Source organism: Suncus etruscus, chromosome 11 (assembly GCF_024139225.1).
Source record: "Suncus etruscus isolate mSunEtr1 chromosome 11, mSunEtr1.pri.cur, whole genome shotgun sequence".
Classification (NCBI taxonomy): Eukaryota; Metazoa; Chordata; class Mammalia; order Eulipotyphla; family Soricidae; genus Suncus; species Suncus etruscus.
This window is the reverse complement of record NC_064858.1, coordinates 32,397,906-32,412,832: the sequence shown is the minus strand read 5'-3', so window position 1 is coordinate 32,412,832 and position 14,927 is coordinate 32,397,906. Positions and strand designations below refer to the sequence as shown.

Here is a 14,927-nt window from a genome sequence, read left to right as displayed (position 1 = left end):
ACCCCTGGATCCAAACCAAAGTTTCATTTATCTACAAAATCTATAATCCAATTTCCATTTACTGAGTCTGAGACTATTGCAGAAGCAGCAGCAACAGCAGCACACTTCAACCTCACTTACTTTACAATCCTGCTACTCGTAAGACCTTAAGAAAAGTAGATTTGTGTGCTCAAATGCACACATTGTATAAACAACTCTTGTAAATTTCATATTTCTGTTGCTCTACCAAAAATTGTACAATGTGATTACACCAATAACCCCAGTCATACAGTGATCCCTTAGCTACTCAGAATCTTCAGTCCTCTGAAAATCTCATGGACACAGTACTGATTCAGCATCAGGGAGTGAAAAATGCACAAGGAAACACTATGAAGGGGAGAAATATATGAATTTTTTTTTAAAATTCTAAAGTTCTATCAATAAATAAATATTCATTATCTATTCTGAGGTATATGTTAAGCATCTGTTGAATGTGTGTCTCTTACATAAGTATTCAGATTGGTGCATAAATTAGATTACAATTACCCCTCAGGTTAATCCATCTCAGAAATATGTATATTACACTAAAAGCATACAAGAATCATGCATATGTATAAATACTCAGCACAGCATAAATCCAGGAAAATCATATATAAGTATAAATAAAATATTAAAATACTTGACAGGAATGAGAGGTTAGTCTTAACAATCAAATGACAGACAAAAGTTTCAGGAAGCAAATTATCACTAATCTTCAGGAATGTGTGAAAAGTTTTATGAAGAACCAACTAAAAATTATTTCATAACAGAAATTAAAGAGTGTGACAAAGCAAGAGGGATAGGGCATGATTCTAATTCTCTTTCAGATAAAAGTCTGTTGAACAAAGACTACAAAGCAGAAAAAAAACAAGTTCAAAATGTGGCGTTGCATCTGGTTCTCTGATACCTCCTGCTAAACGTGCCAGAGTGACTTCTGGGGCTGAAGAGATAGCATGGAGGTAAGGCATTTGCCTTGCATGGAGAAGGTCAGTGGTTCGAATCCTGGCATCCCATATAGCCCCCTGAGCCTGCCAGGAGTGATTTCTGAGCATAAAGCCAGGAGTAACCCGAGTGCTGCCGGGTGTGACCCAAAAACAAAACAAAAAAAAACAAACAAAAACAACAACAGAAGTGACTTCTGAGCATAGAGCCAAGAGTGATGCCTGAGCACTGCAGGCATGGCCCAAAACACCACCTAAAGAAGACAGTCCTGGTTTCAATATGTGCCAATGACTAAGCAAAAGTTCTATAATGTTAAACACCTGGTACATTAAAAAAAAAAGTCAAAGGTAGGGCAAGAGTGATGGCACTGCACATACAGTGTTTGCCTTACAGGGGGCTGATCTAGGTTCAATCCCCAGTATCCAATATGGTCCTCGAGCCTGCCAGGAGTAAGCCATGAGCACTGATGGGTGTGTCCCAAAAACAAAGACAAAACAAAAAAAGTCATCAAGGGACAGGTAAGGAATACGGACGGTAAGGCACTTTCTTTGCATTCAGCAGACCCAAGTTTGGTCCCTAGAATCACATATGGTGCCCAAAGCACAGCCATGAATGGCCCAAATAATCAAGAGAAAAGGTCAGTTTTTTTAAGAACTTGCATGTATGTAAAAAGACAGCAAAGATAGAAAATAAATACATGAATGCATGAACACAAAATGCTTTCCCTGGAAACCTTAGTCATACAGTGGGCATTCCTCAAATACTAATATGGAAGAGGTAGGTTTGCAGTGACAATATACTGTGTATCTTTTCTTTTCATTGTCAATAAAAAGATAGCCATCCTGACCCTCTCTTACCTCCTGAAAGACCAAAAGATTTACTTAGTGTCGACTATGAAGTGTGCACTAAATTAGGTATAAATAAAATCAAATAGTCATCTTAAAAGCAGAAATGATTATTACAATTTTATGCACAATGTAGGAGAGAAAAAGCAAAAAAGAAAATCTTTTTAATACAAACGGATCAAATGGAAAAGCACTCTACCTACTCAGTTCTAAGTTGAAGGAAACACATTAAATTAAATTCCAACTTTGTTGTTTAGGACTCCACAGATTTAAATTAAATTGAAAGGTGAGGCCAAAGCAATAGCACAGTGGATAAAGCATTTGCCTTGCATGCAGCCGGCCCAGGTTCAATCCTGGCATCGGTACGGTCCCCCAAGCCAGTCAACAGTGATTCCTGAGTGCAGAGCCAGGAAGTAACCCATGAGCATCATCAGGTATAGCCCAAGAAAAATATTAAACAGAAAGGAATGACTAATTCAGTAAGTAATATCTGGTGGTGAGGAGGAGTACTGAAATGTACTAGCTTCTGGGAGTTGTTTTGGTTTGAGTTTGTTTGGGGGGCCACACCCAGCAATGCTCAAAGGTTAGTCCTGGCCCTGTGCTCAGAAATCACTCAAGGCAGTACTTGGAGGACCATAGGGAATGCCAGGATCAAACGAGAGTTGGCCATGTGCAATGTATGTGTCCTACCCACCGTGCTATCTATCTCTCTGGCTTCAAAATTTACTAGTTCTCTGAAATCATTTCACTAAGAAAGTTTTAATTTCTTAGTTAAATATGAGTTTTACAAAAATACAATTGTACTGTATAATTTTCTTACAAAGTCTTTGGCATTTGTAATGCTGGCTATTTTCCTAGAATTAGTATCTAAACATCCAGGATTTTACTCAGCTGGATTTGCTCTAGCAGCATGGATCTCGAGCAGAGAGCTTTCTTTAGCTCTAGTTTGTCCATATAGTAAAGCAGGTTTCCAGAAAACTACCTTAGTGTACTACTCCAAATGAATGATTTTGTGCTCTGCCCTTTGCATTTTTGTGTTGCTGTTTAAATCTAGCTAAAATACCTTAACTTTCCTTTTAGTGTTTGTAGATATTTAATAGTCCTACTTTAAGACAGTGGGGCCACTGTGAAGGTAAAGTGAATTGTTCGATAGAAAAAGAAGAAACAAATATTTTTAAAAAGAAAACAAAACAAAGTATTTAAAGTGTTGACTCATTGAAAGCAAGAATAAAGAAGTCTAGTTTCTTTTTCAGCATGTCTTTGTTAATTTTCTTCTCCCTCTTGACAATGCCTCCACAAGTAATGAAAAAATTACAGCTGTGATACAGGATAGCAGTTCTCCACCAGTTCTAATTATAAGGAAAAGGTTTATTTAATGCTGAGAAATGAATAAGCTCCTGCTAGTTAGTGCTGAGAGGAAATAATCAATAAATAGATCAAAAACACTGATGTAGCTACTTCTACTAAACCACTAGTTTTGCATGTTAATACCCTGCTTTTTAAGGGTGGAAGTTTAACTATTGCCCAAAGAGTAAGTAACCTGTAGTAAAAGAAAAAATACAGGTGACTTAAACTAAGACTCATGCCAACCATAACACTGAGCAACTATTCATTACCATGGTTGTTAACTCTCTGAAAAGACACAGAAATTAATTCACAGATTTCAATTTTAAATGTGGGAGTAATTTGGGGGTCTATGTATGTGCTTTATTTACACTGTACTCTCTGCCAAACTTATAACAGATGAAAAAAAGTATAAAGAAAATACAGCAATGGCTCTTTGAATATTTATTTCTGATACACTGAAAGGTAATCTGTTCCTCATAGCAAAGAACCTTAAAGGATGTTACAAAAACATTGCAATGATAATCAAGAACATTGGTCTAGCAATTATCAGGAACACTGGGCCAGCTCTGACTCATTAACTGAATTTCAAAGGTCAGGCCTGACTCCTAACACCACATAGCTAGTTAAACAGAGCTGGGATTTTGAACAAAAAATTCAATCCAATATGTATGCTTTATGCCTTGCTTTGAATATATAAGAACATTTACATCTGAGATTTTGGCTTTTTAAAACATTTAGTTAGCTAGCTAGTTAGTTAGTTAGTTAGTTAGTTAGTTAGTTAGTTAGTTAGTTAGTTAGTTAGTATGTATCACAACCGGCAGTGCTCAGGGGTTATTATTGGCTTTGTGCTCAGCAATAGCTTCTGAAAGGTTCAAGGGACCACGTGGGATGCTTGGAATGGAGCCTCGGTGCTTCCTGGGGGGACATGTGCAAGGCAAACGCCCTGCCACTATGTTATCACTCCAGCCCTAAAACATAACTAAAACGGAGCTAAAAACAGCCATGCCAAAGAGAACATTTTCAGAGATATTGAAAGCATAATGTTTTATATAAAATATTCATGCAATAAAAATGTACATTGAAAAATACAATGAAGAAAACAAAAAGACAAGCCTTATACTAGAGTACTAACAAATATTTTTTTTTGGTCACACCTGGCAGCGTTCAGGGGTTCCTCCTGGCTCTATGGTCAGAAATCGCTCTGGCAGGCTCAGGAACCATATTGGATGCTGGGATTTGACCCACCGTCCTTCTGCATGCAAGGCAAAAGCCCCACCTCCATGCTATCTCTCCGGCCCAACAAATCTTTTTTTAACATTCCTTGCCTTATGTATAGTTGCAACATATTCCCAGTTGTGTGTTTTACTCCTGTTTTGACTGAAAACATGATTATTTCATCTTCACTTATTTTCCCCATATGGGTAACATCAATGGTACTTAGGGGTCAATTACAGCTACTGAGGAACTGGAGGAACTCAGAGGTTTGCACAAGCAGACATAGTTAAATCACTTGAGCCACATCCCTGGACATTATTATTTGAGAGGGAAAAAACACTAGGTGATGCTCAGGGTAATAATCTTGGCTCTGCACACAGGAATCACTCCTGAAGGTGCATGAGTGATTATAAAGGGATGCTAGCAATAGAACCTAGATCGGGGCCAGTGAGATGGTGCTAGAGGTAAGGTGTCTGCCTTGCAAGCGCTAGCCAAGGAAGGACTGCGGTTCGATCCCCCGGCGTCCCATATGGTCCCCCCAAGCCAGGGGCAATTTCTGAGTGCTTAGCCAGGGGTAACCCCTGAGTATCAAACAGGTGTGGCCAAAAAAAAATAGAACCCCAGTCAACAATAACAATGATAATTAAAACTGATCACTTGCAACAATAACTGGGTATTGGATGGAAATAAAGTGATATGCATGGTATCCCTTCGTTAACAATGGTGCAAACCACAGTGTCTAAAAAGGAAAAAAAAAAAGAAAAGAGGGGAAAAAGGAACAAAAAAGGAAAAAAAAAGGAAAAGAGGAAGAGAGGAACAAAATGCCTGTCCCACAGGTAGGGAGAGAACCAGGGACATTGATAGTGGGAAAGGTTCATGAGTGAAGGGCGGTCTACACTCTAAGACTTAAACTCAATTTAAACAACTTTGTAACTACAGTGTTTAAATAAAAAATTAATAAGTAATTAAAATAAAAGTCCAGGTGAATCTCGAGGAGGGCCAGAATCAAGTTGAACAGAATAAACAAAATATCACTGGTGAAGGGGGTGTTCTTTACATGACTGAAACCTAATCACAATCATATATGTCATCAAGATGTTTAAATAAAGGAAAAAAAAAAAGAAGCAATAGAGAGAAGAGATGGGGGTATTGGTGATGGAAAGGTGGCATGGTGAAGGGAGGTTTCTTCTTATGACTGAAACCCAACTACAATTATGTTTGTAATCATGGTGTTTAAATAAAGAAATAAAAAAACAAACAAACAGAAAAGAATAAACAAAATATGCACAAGTTAAAAAATACATAGAACCTAGGTCAGTTACATACAGAGCAAGAAGCACCCTATCCACTGTACTATCTCTCCAGATCCATCCCTGGACATTCTTCTTCTTTTATTGACTAAGGATAATTTTGCTGGATACTGAATTACAGGTTGATGGTTTTTTCAGTTACTCAATGTTTCACTCTATAGTCTCTTACTGCTCACATTGTTTCTGAAAGGAAGACAACTGCAGTTCCTCTTTAGGTAAGAAGTATGTGCTGCCACTCCCCAGGAGAATAAGAGCACAGCCTTTTCTTTTAAAATATATTGTTTTGGGGGGCCATACCCAGCAGTACTCAGGAGTTACTCCTAGCTCTGCACTCAGGAATCATTCTTGGCATGCTCAGGGAACATATGTGTAATACTGAGGATCAAACCTGGGTTGGATGAATACAAAACAAGTACCTGACCTACTGTACTACTTCTCCAGCCCTCTTCCCCTTTTTAGAAAATTGAATCACTGTGAATTACAGGTATACAAAGATATTTATGATTATCATTCAGCCTTACTCTGATCCAAAATCAATCCCTTTCTTCACTAGTGTCCACCTGTAAGCCAAATTTAACCAATACATAGTCTATTCACTGAACTAAGGTTCCCAGAGATCATGGCAAAAAGAAAGATGCACTGTAACAGGATTGTTTAAATTTGTAAAAAGTACAAAAACTAAAGAGATTTACTAACAGAGAGTAATTTGAAAGTGAAACAGCGAATTTTTTTTTTTTTTTGTGGTTTTTGGGTCACACCTGGCAGTGCTCAGGGGTTATTCCTGGCTCCATGCTCAGAAATTGCTCCTGGCAGGCACGGGGGACCATATGGGACACTGGGATTCGAACGGATGACCTCCTGCATGAAAGGCAAATGCCTTACCTCCATGCTATCTCTCCAGCCCCTGAAACAGCGAATTTTAAATCTAAAACCTTTTCTTACATTTACTTCTGTGTTATTGATAATTGCAAATTTGACAATTATAACAGTACAGTATTAGGAACCAGAACGCTAGTATATGGGTAGACCATTTGCCTTCTTGCACATTACGAATTTGGGTTAAATCCCTAGAAATCCATATAATCCCCCTGGGCACACCAGGATTAACCCCTAAATGGAGAATCAGGAGTAAGGATTAAACACTGCAGGTGTGGCCCCAAAACAACAAAAGTATATTATTAGTCTCTAGCTGCTCTTCTAAATAATTCACTTTCCATTGTTTCTACAATATTGTCCCCTTATAACCACATTTTCAAATTATTATGCACCCTCATTTCTCCTTTATTCCTTCTTTGAAAACAATTAACTCCCTCTCTAAAAAAATTTAAAGATAAACTGCATGACCTACCTCATCTACATGTAAATAAGAAAATCTTCAATAGCATGCTAAAGATTTATTAGATGTTAAATACTGCTTTAAAAACAGATTGACAAATGGCAAGCTTCCACTTGACATTTGATGTATTCCATTTACTCATTTCATGCAAAAACAATTCAGACTAGAAATTAAAAATAAACATCATATAGTATCTTAAAGATATGGCTTTATATGATATAAAAGAAAATCCTTTCTGAACAGACTAATTAAAATGTTCTGGACAAACTACCCAAGCCTTTTGCCTGATTTAATCAAGTCCCTTTAACAGAATTCTGTCATCTTGAAAATGTTTCTTCCTTGTCAAAGAATTTTGATTAGCTAAATTCAAAATAGAAAACTTTAAAATAAACTTATCACCATTTTAAATGTTTCACTCACTGGGGAACTTTTTTTCATCTTGTGTAAATTCACACTTGAGATTTAAAGAGCTAGAATATTGTCTGAATAAAAACATTCTCTTTCTCATATTCTTGCATAAAAAAGATTTCATTTAGTTTTCAAGAAAGAGTTGATCATTTCAATCATGCCCAAAGTGACAGCAAGCTGACACTGCTGTTAACAAACCTTTGCAGCACAGGGACACAAATGTGGAAATTAAAAAAATAAAGAGGTTGGTAAAAGGAAGTCATCTGATTAATCACTGCACATATTTACTCTTTAAAGATAGGTGTTTAGGGGCTGGAGCAATGGCTCATCGATAGGGCTTTTGCCTTGCACATGGCTGACCCAGGACATGGATCCCCCAAGTCCGGAGAGATTTCTGAATGCATAGCCAGGAGCATCATAGAGCATCATTGGGTGTGGCCCAAACAACAACAACAACAACAAAAGAGTTTATAGACATTCTTTTATTTTCAGTCTTATACATAAAGCAAACACAGGTGAGGGAGTGTCAATATTTCTTTCTTTTTCTCGCAAAGGTAGTTTAAACAATTGCCTCCTTCTGAGAGTTAAGTCCAAATTTAACTATTGAGTCTAACATTAGTCTATTGGATTTCAAAAAATCTTAACACTATTCCCAGAAACTGCTCATTAATGACTATTTCCTCATTAATGACCTATTTCCCTCCATCTGTAGTAATCCCAGACAGCTAGGCTAACCCATCTCTAGAACAAGACTTTATACTGCAGAAATTTCTTGAGGTGATCTACAGAAGAAAAAACATAACAAGACCTGTACCAACCAGCTTCTTTAAAAAGCTTACTTATGTACTCCTTTGGATTTTATTCCTGAAATCAAGGCAGGAGTAATAAAACAGTAGAGAAATCAGCAATGTCAGTAATTACCCAAGTATGAACTTGCACTCCACACTGTGCTAGGCAATTTCTTTTAAAATTGCAATGATTTATCATTAGTTTACAATACTAAAAAATTATAGGGGTACAGCTTCACACCTCTATATGTATATAAGCCTTATTACACTGCTATGGCCATATGGTTATTAAAATGACCTCTACCACTTATTTTTTGCCATCTTCCTCCCCTTTCTTTTCAGTAACAATCATAGTTTCCACTGAGTATGTCTAAAAGTTCATTTTGGTGAGTTTTTTTTAATTGTTTGCTTTAGTTATTTATAATCCATGTATGAGCAAAACTAGTAAATACCGTCACTTCCATAGTCTAATAACCTCAAGTTCCATCCATTTTGTGCCAAAAGATATAATTTCATCTTGCTACTGGCTGCATACAATTTCACTGAGTTTACATACCACAGTTTCCTCATCCAGTCCCAGAATGCTGGGCAATCTGTTCATAGCAAACAAAGACTTATAAATAAATATATTTTTGAATTAACGTTCTCATATCTTTCACTAGAGACTTTTTGATGCGATCTCACCTAATCCTAATGATACTATAATCTAGTACTCCAATACCCCTCTGACAATGATGAATTGTGAGATTTTAAAATATAAACCCCCAATTTTCCAATTATTAGTTGATAAAGACTATGAACTTAGAGGGTGGGCTGTAGCACTGGTACAAGTGGTAGGGTGTTTGCATTGCACTCGCTAACTTAGGACTAACCACAGTTCAGTCCCCCGGCATCCCATATGGTCCCCCAAGCCAGGAGCGATTTCTGAGTGCATAGCCAGGAATAACCCCTGAACGTCACCGGGTGTGGCCCAAACACACACACACACACACACACACACACACACACACACACACACACACACACACACACACAAAAAGACTATGAACTAGGACTTTCTGCTATGTTCGGCACTACCTAAATGAAAAAGCTATTGCAAAGCCTCCTACAACTGTTTCTTTGGATTGGTCAGTTACCTTTTATTTATTTATTTATTTATTTATTTATTTATTTATTTATTTATTTATTTATTTATTTATTTATTTTTGGTTTTTGGGCCACACCCGGCTTTGCTCAGGGGTTACTCCTGGCTGTCTGCTCAGAAATAGCTCCTGGCAGGCACAGGGGACCATATGGGACACCGGGATTCGAACCAACCACCTTTGGTCCTGGATCAGCTGCTTGCAAGGCAAACGCCGCTGTGTTATTTCTCCGGGCCCGTCAGTTACCTTTTTTAAAGACCAAAGAAGTAACCGAGTATTTACTAGGAAATTACTAAGAAACAACATTTCTTAAAGTTATAAAAGAATGTAATTTGTACTTGTGTAAAAGAGCACAAATGTAGTTGCTAGATGATTCAGTAAGCAATAAATTAGAGGTTAGAGTGGCCTTAGAAGAATTAAAACTGTTGTGCCAGCTTTGTTGATGAAAAGGTAGGTCACTTATCAGTGGGAAGGCCTACAAACAGCCCCCTCAGTCAATTAGCAAGGGATTGAGTGAGTAAACTGTGTGAGGAAAACTGAACAGTTTTTTCAGGCAGAAATACAAAGCTGATGAGCAACTGCAACTTTAGAAAAAGATGGCCAAGCCAACCTGCTATGAAATCCCACCTCCATGACAGGGGAGGAAGAGAACAATTTCACTGCCATCTGGCCCTTTATTTCTTTCCCAGAGACACAGATCAATATAAAATAGTTAGTATAGAGATATAATTCCTAATCGCATTATTAATACTACTCTGGCACATTTTAAAAGCCCAGGCATAGAAGGACAGGGGTTAAAGTACTTGCCTTGCATGCATCCAACCTAAGTTTGATCCTCAGGACCACATATTATCTCTAAGACCTGTCAGGAGTGACCCCTAAGCCAAAGGAACCCTTGAGCACCGTGAGGTATGGCCCAAACTATCTCCACACCCACCAAAAGTATCCTAGGTACACAGCATGAATAAAGAAGTGGTAATAAGCCTCAAATTTGCTTGGTGTATCCAAGAACAAGAGAAATAAAGGATGTTAAAGAAAAGTAATAATAATGAAATTAGAAGAAATAGCCATTTCAGTTTGTGGATCCCTGCACACACCCAGGCATCCAGATGAATGGCTAAAAGTGGAGAAGGAAAAAAACCAACAAGATTTATCTTCCACTAGAGAGATACTAAAGGGATTAAGGTATTTTGTACATTACTGACTGATTCTACTCCCATCACCACATATATATCCCCCAAGCACTATCAGCAGTGATCTCTGAGCACAGAGCTAGCAATAATCGCTAAGTATTGCTCAGTGTAAAGGAAGGAAGGGAAGGAGGAAGAAGAAATAGAAGAAAGGAAGGAAGGAAGGAAGGAAGGAAGGAAGGAAGGAAGGAAGGAAGGAAGGAAGGAAGGAAGGAAGTAAGGAAGGAAGGAAGGAAGGGAAGTAGGGAGGGAGGGAGGGAGGGAGGGAGGAAGGCAGGAAGGAAGGAAGGGAGGAAGGAAGGGAGGAAGGATAAGGAAGGGAGGAAGGATAAGGAAGGAAGGATAAGGAAGGAAGGAAGGAAGGATAAGGAAGGAAGGAAGGAAGGAAGGAAGGAAGGAAGGAAGGAAGGAAGGAAGGAAGGAAGGAAGGAAGGAAAGAAGGATAAGGATGGAAGGATAAGGAAGGAAGGAAGGAAGGAAGGAAGGAAGGAAGGAGGGAGGGAGGGAGGGAGGGAGGGAGGGAGGGAGGGAGGGAGGAAGGAAGGAAGGAAGGAAGGAAGGAAGGAAGGAAGGAAGGAAGGAAGGAAGGAAGGAAGGAAGGAAGGAAGGAAGGAAGGAAGGAAGGAAGGAAGGGTTCTATCCCAATGTTCTATCCCCTGGGTTCTATTCCAATCCTCCCCATACTCCTCTACACAAATGCTAAAAATATCAATGTATTTTTGCATATAAAATACATTTTAGTATTCCATAGGTTAATAATTTTCTAATATTTCCTAGTAATATAGAAATATGTAGTCCTAAAATTCAAATGCCTTCAAGAGCATCTAATTGGATTAATATTTCATATTCCTCTTCTACTGCTGCTGTGTCTTCAATTTTCCTTGTAGGCTTTTCAGTTTTCACCCCATAAACCATGTCTATGAAGGCTCTGTTACTGTTCTTTCATGTTAAAATACACGGTACAAGTATGATAAAACACATGCTCTGCAATTAATGTCCATTTTCATTTCATTCATTCACTGTGATAGCTAACAATATTAGATCTTATACCATATACTTAAGGCAACATTTTTATAGACAGAATATCAAGTGTCTCACAACATGGATCTGGAGGGTAAGTAAAGCCAATAATCATCTTAGAAACTGATAAACTGATAAAAAGAAGTTCACACCTGAAGCCCCACACCCATGAACAGATTTCATAAATAACTACAATGTCTCTGAGTACATACAAATGGCACTATTTCTTAGTGTTATTTTATATAGCAGGGCGGTGTGAACACTGAGGATGGGTGTTATATTAGGATTAGAATTACATAATGGAAAAAAATCATCATAGCATAATCACAGAACCTTCATCAATTTAAAAAAATTGAAAATTTTAAAAAATACTTTTTAAAAAATTTTTGGACCATACTCAGTGATGCTCAGGGGTTACTCCTGGCTATGCACTCAGAAATTGCCCCTGGCCACTGGGAACCAGATGGGATGTCGGGGATCCACTCCAGATCCCTCCTGGGTCAGCAGCGTGCACCCTACCACTGAGTCATCACTCCAGCCCCTAAAAATTACTTTTTAAGAAAAGTAAATAAATACAATTTTTATACACATGAACTCACCTCAAAAATGAAAGTAAATTTTTATCCACTTCAATCCAATGAAAGAGGGATTATGTCCTGCAAATAAAAAGAAATGAATGGTAAACATTTATTTCTCTTAAGGCATAAGCATACATGTGATTGCTGCTTTTGTTTGTAACATATATTTCATCCTTTTTATTTATACTTATTGTTCTCCTTTTATTCAGATTCTGAATTATGTGTGTAGAAAATATGAAGAAGAGTTAATTCTCAAATACTAAGTACTGCAATGAGCATATTAACAAACTTTCTGATTTAATCTTGGCAGGAACACTGGAAAAGATTGATGACTTGAAGATTTTAAGATTTCAACTAGGATTTTTTTTGGGGGGGTCACATGTAGCTGTGCTCAGGGGTTATTCCTGGCTCTGCACTCAGAAATCACTCCTGGCAGGCTCAGGGGACCATCTGAGAAGCTGTGGACCAAACCTGGGTCAGTTCCAGGTTGGCTGCATGCATGGCAAAAGCCCTACTGCTGTGCTATCACTCGGCCCCTTCAACTAGGATTTCTAAGAGTCCAAAGACCTCGAAAGTACTTTATTTTGTCCCTTTTTATTGATTGATTGATTGATTGATTGATTTTGAAGTCCACACATGACGATGTTCAAGGCTTATTTCTAGCTCTGTTCTCAGGGATCACTTGCCTACAGTTTGGAAGAAGAAATGGGAAACGGGGGTAAAGAGGTCAGCCATATGCAATTAAATGCCAACCTGCTATACTACCTCTCCAGCTCTATTTTGTCCCATTTAAATACTTCTAAGCATTCTAATTGTAAGTAATACAGGCACATTCAATTGCTTTCTACTTGTAATTGAGTTAGTATGTTTGCTTCAAGTCCCATAAGTAAACATAGAAGCCAACCTGAATATACAAAATGCAGACCTATGCTGAAAGGGCTATTAAATAATCACAGAAATATATACATTAAAATACACTGTAAAATTGACCATTCATTACACATTTAAAGAATTCATATGCCATTTTTATTCAAAGCTAGGAAGGAAAAAATTGCCAATCAGAAGACAGTAAATGTTTGATTTTTATGGCTATTTTCTGTTGCTTTGTATATCTAGGATTCATGTAAAAATTTCTCCAACAAAAGTGTTCCTTTTTGGACTTTCATTCACTGCTGGTGGGAATGCTCACTAGTCTAGCCTTTTTGGAAAACCATATGGATATTCATCAAAAACTAGATATTGAGTTTCCATTATGATTCAACAATATTACTCCTAAGGATGTACTCTAGGATCACAAAAGTACAATGTAGAAAAGCCCTCTGCATTCCTATGTTCACTGCACCACTATTTACAATAGCCAGAATCTGAAAACAACCCAAGTGCCCAAGAACAGATGAGTGGGTTAAGAAACTGTGGCACTTATACACAAAGGAACATTATACAGCCATCAGAAAAAAAGGAAGTCATAAAATTTGCTTATACATGGACTGGTATGGAGAAGATTATGCTGAGTGAAATGAATCAGGGGAAGAGGGTTAGACAAAATAATCTGGAGAAGGATAGACAAATATCATTTGTGGGATACTGGAGGGGGGGAGTATGGTAATAATATACAGAGATAAGAAAGATGAGGGCCAGTTGGAGCAGTCCATGGTAGGAAGCTTGCTACAGCAATGAAGCAGTACAGTTAAGGTAGGGAGGAGACTGCTATGACAATGATAGTTGGAACTGAACACTCTGGGTGCTGAATAGAGATAAAGTGATAGGTATGCTAACTCTTCATTAACAATAGTGCAAACTGCAGTGTTACAAGTACAATTTGAAAGGGAAAAATGAGGGTCAGAGAGAGCGAGCAAGACAGAAAGGGAGAGAAAGATGGAGAGAGGGAGAGAGAAGGAGGGAAAGAGGGAGGGAAAGATGAAGGGAAGAAGGGAGAGAGAGGGAAGAGTAAAAGCCTGCCGGCAGAGGTGAGGGTTACAGGGGACACTGGTGACAGGAAATGTGCATGGGTGCAGGGTTGTGTACACTGTAAGACTGAAACCCAATCATGAACAACTTTGTAAGAAAAAATAGGGTCCAGAGCAGTGGCGCAAGTAGTAGGCATTTGCCTTGCACACAGCTGACCTAGGACGGACTGTAGTTCAATCCCCGAATGTCCCATATGGTCTCCCAAGACAGGAGCGATTTCTGAACGCATAGCCAAGAGTAACTACTGAGCGTCACTGGGTATGGTCCAACCTCTCCGCAAAATAAATAAATAAAATAAAATTATATTTTAAAATATAAAGGTCCCTTTTTTTATTGGAGAAAAGGTGGGGGGAAAATGGTGAAGAAGTTTCATCCCTGATCCAGAAAGCAAATTTCTTCAATCACCATAAATATTGTCACGGGCCAAAGCAATAATGCAGTGGATAGAGCATTTGCCTTTCACACAGCTAATCCAGATTTAATGATCTGCATCCCATATGCCCCCTGTGCACCACACCAAGAGTAATTTCTGAGTGCAGAGCCAGGGAAACCCCTGACCATCATTGGGTATGGCCTCAGTATTCCCAAAATTAAAAAAATAAAACCGATGATCATTAAAACCTCTTCATACTTCTTCAAAACTAATTATTTCCCATTGTTGCTAGTGGATCCATATATGTTTAGGTTCTGCAATTATTCTATAGTGTCTAGGCATTTTCCATAAATATTATTAAAATTCCCCAAATGACCCTTCATCATTAAAAACTAAAAAGCTGGCAAAGAACCAAGGTTTTTATTTTCAGTTTTTAATAGAAACTAT

At 38.1% G+C, this 14,927-nt stretch overlaps 1 protein-coding gene across 1 annotated transcript in view; it reads right to left on the bottom strand.

The window, feature by feature from the left end:
- The window catches only part of EPS8 (epidermal growth factor receptor pathway substrate 8), a 147,039-nt gene extending 134,820 nt beyond the window's left edge, over positions 1 to 12,219 (bottom strand). Inside the window, exon 1 of the mRNA XM_049783697.1 lies at positions 12,161 to 12,219. The gene's annotated coding sequence lies outside the window, so the exon portion shown is untranslated. The remainder of the gene's footprint in view (positions 1 to 12,160) is intronic.
- Between the last annotated feature and the right edge of the window lie 2,708 nt (positions 12,220 to 14,927).